Source organism: Pteropus medius, unplaced genomic scaffold (genome assembly GCF_902729225.1).
Source record: "Pteropus medius unplaced genomic scaffold, Ma_sr-lr_union100, whole genome shotgun sequence".
Lineage (NCBI taxonomy): Eukaryota > Metazoa > Chordata > Mammalia > Chiroptera > Pteropodidae > Pteropus > Pteropus medius.
In genome coordinates this window covers 6,886,343-6,890,394 of record NW_024350319.1, presented here as the reverse complement: position 1 = coordinate 6,890,394, position 4,052 = coordinate 6,886,343, and positions in this window count along the sequence as shown.

Sequence of the window (4,052 nt, the reverse complement as noted above, 5' to 3'; positions counted from 1 at the left end):
AAGGAAGGAAGGAAAGAAGGAAGCAAGGAAGGAAGGAAGCAAACATACAGAATACATGTTACTATATCAAGCAGTATTTATTTCTAGAGTAATTACTATTCATTGACCCTGATTCCTTTGATAAGATTCTGCACATCAAAGCATTAGATTAACTGCAAACAGCTGTACAAGTGTTAGTTACTTAGAATAACAAAATCTTCTGCAAATTTTATTCACTATTCTGCAGTCTCCCACTGCACATAGATTAACCTGCAACTTTAACACCAGGTAAAATATATATTATAGTCAAATGGCAATATTCTATGTAGACTTCCCTGAAGGCAATGAAGTATACTCAAAAATGATATAGAGAACAAATTATAATAAATAATGTAACAAGTTGCCATAATAGAGGGGTACTTTGTGAAAAAACAAACTTGTTTCTGATATGTGTGTGTCAGTATGTTTTTGTGTATTTGGGGTATGTGTATAGGTATGTGTGTTTGTGTGTACATGTTTCTTCTTTGGTGAACAAAGTATCAGAAAACTACCTTGGAAATTTCTAAAGATGGTAGACATCTTGGATTCATTTGTATGATTACCTTAAAAAGATATAAGTTCCCCCCAAATCAGAATAGATAGCCTACTTGAGCATGCTAAATACAAGGTCTCCTATTGTCACTGAGGATAATATTGCTTAGATGAGTAGATGTAGGACAAGATGAAGTTTGACATATTTAACCCATTTCCCATTTAGAAAAAAAGTGCAGCTTGACACCAGCATTAATTTAATTTTACATAAACATGCTCTTTGAGACCGAAGCAAATTTGATTGGTTTTCAATGTAAAAATAAAATATAAAAACTGTTTCTGGAGTTATTTCTAAACAAAACTTATCTCTAATCTTAATTTAACAGAAATGTATACATAAATTGGATTCATCAAATGAATCTTTGGTTAACAACAGTTCGGGAATGATGTTAACATCATGCTTAGGAATGCTACGTTTTCTAGGATTTGACATTTTCAGCAATCGAGAATTACTATATTTTGTAAATGGAAATACCACTACTAAAAACAGAATGCTGTAAATAGAATGACGTCATTTGTTCCAAAAACTATTGATATACTAGAGCGATGCAAAAATAATAATAAAAGCGAGATATTTCATGGCAAACGTTAGGGGTAAGGTTAGGACTGTAATCCACGAGTTATCTTGGGGTAAGTGTGCAGCCACAAATGCTGGCTGCGAGTATTCTCGAGGCAAAAGGAAAATGAGTTAAACACACACACACACACACACACACTGGAGTTCAGTGCTCATCTTCACTGAGCAAACTACAGTGAAAAGAAATGGTTTTTAGACACTTGGCTTTCAGAACAGCACCATGTGGATCTCCCAAAGAGAAGCAAATTCATTGATTCTACGTCTTTCAGGTTGCAAATAAAGATATAGCTCCAAATTCAGATTTCGGGTGGCTGCCCACAAACTGGGAAAGTAGTTTTGAAGGGAACTAAAAGAGCTGAAATTAAAAACTTGAGGATACTGACCTAGAATGCCTTAGCCAAGCTTATCATTGGGAAAATAGGATCATCTTTACTAACTACTGTAACCATAAAATACAGTAAAAGCCATTGTCCTAGCAGTGGGCCAGTATCCTCTACTAAATGTTCAACAGCCATACCATGTGACATTTAGATGGCATAACCACAGCTCACAGATTTCCCACATTTTGGTTCTGATTCACACGTGTCGTCCCCAAGGAATAATACTAGCGAACATTGTATCTGTCTGCATATCCTGATTTGGATGATAAATGGCATAATCCCTCTACATATTTAGAATAAAAGACAGAAATGAACTGATCTGACTCTAGATTTCTCTCAAGTTGGATTTGGAAACTTGACTTCACTACCGATCTGGGTTTCCTGGAACATTCAGGGTTTGGCATATGTCTTGATAATTGTACAGGTGATACATTAGAAATTTGGATAACATGCTAAGTCTTTAGTCTATAAGTCCAAATACATTATGAGTATTTCTCACTGGGTCTAATAGTATCTCTATTCTCTCATCTTCATGGAGATAAAACCTAGGACTTTGTTCATTTATTGATGTATATCTGTGGAAGTCTACAGCTTCCATTCCTTTATAATTACCAGTTCAATCTCCAAACAACACAGATTCTTACTAGAAATTCACCACTACTTCTTAGTAAGATATCAGAATTTTCTAAATTTTTTTCTAATTCTTGCAGCCAAAGAGGAGGAAGATTATATTCCAGACAAAATAGGGTAGAAACTTGTTTGAGAATCAAGAATATCTAACTCTGGTTTTGTTATTATGTAGAAAATTACTTAATTATGCTAGGTTATATATTTCTGAGTTTTGCAATGATAAAATTATAATACATCATTTTAAAGATAATATTTTTTTGTTAAAAAATGATATAACTATGAGTGTGATATAATAGTACTGATTATATTATCCAGATTTAATTCTTAACTTTCATTAAATGAACATAATTCTCTAGGAACAATTTCCTTATACAAGCAGATGTTAATGACTCCACTTCCAATATTGGCCAGCTGGATAACATTGGACACATCTAATGCTGGACATTTAAAAATCTCTCAGATTCAGATTTTGCTTCTTCACAATGAGAGAGCTGGAAGGATAACTATAGTTTTCTAAAATGAAAAATCTATTCCTTGATAGAAATTTTGTTTCTTAGAAAAATAAGAATTTTATCTCTTTTCCCAATCCTCTGTGAATAATACTTCTCTTCTGTGTTCCTCTGTCAGGATAAAAGCCTTTTGCTCTAAGTATGATAGGCTAAGGCTTCTAAGAAAGTATAGACAAGAGAAGTCAATTATGGGTTTAAGCTTTGATAATATACTCCAAGTTTTTACAGACAACTGAGTGATTTCTCTCCTTTTCCACTTCACTTGCTCTGTTTGGATGCAGCCTGCAAGAGAAATTCACTTTTCAGCCAGTTGCACTTATGTAAAGAGTCTGGGACAAATCCCACATGCTCCAAGCCAGCTGCAGAGAGGCCTGAGTGGTTCCTTAATGACTACAGCCTGGGGAAAGGGGAGTGTGACCACGCATCTGACTTCAGATGAACACAGTACTTTTGTGAGACTATGGAAGTAGCAAGTCTGACACTATACCTGGGCCATTCAGCACTTAGCCTGAGGGCTAACCTGTGATTCTTCTCAAGTGAGGAAGGAAAGCTCAGAGGCTTGCTGTTCCTGTTTTCCTGTCATGAGGATTGGTTCAGTGTGCATTACGGAGGTCACCCAATCCTATCGATCTGCTCTAACAGAAAAATAATATTTTTCTAAGCCACTGCAAAGTTAAACTGTCAATTTATACATTAGCCAGCTTAAAAACAACAACAACAACAAAAAACACATCATCTAACCATGAAAGAGCCTGTTAATGAATACTGTTTCTTCTTTGTAGTGAGGTGATTAGAACAATTATTTCACACATATGCTATATTTTATAGCTTAGTAAATAAAACTTACATGTCACATTCAACTTTTATGTTTCCTCCTATTTTAATTCATATTTTCCTAAATATATATCATAGTTTTATTGTTTGAAGTTAAAACTATCTTCTGAAGAACATCTTAGTGTTCTATACCTGTGTGTATGATATTTCTTTCCTTCATATCAACTAACTGGATTGTTGCCACTTCGTTAGCCAGCTCTCAATCAAGCAAGGCGAACACATGAATTGAGAGATTGCTGCATATGGCAGACAGTACTGAGTAACTCTGTAGGGAATTCTTACTGCCAATTTTGGGTTCTAAATCTGTTTTATGTTCACATTAGTGTCCTCAGCTGAGAAGAGAATTCCAGTTCCATTGAAACCACAGTAAGCCTTGTTTTCCTGTCGGATTCAGGATGTATTCCCAAAACTGCATGCACAGAACAGAATACCAATTGCTGTGAAATACATTATCAGTCCGAAATGCCTAACAACAATTGTTTAGTCAGTACCAGGAAACAGTTTTGCTTTGCATTTGAAAGTCTGGCATTTAACTTATGATTTTGTCAATAT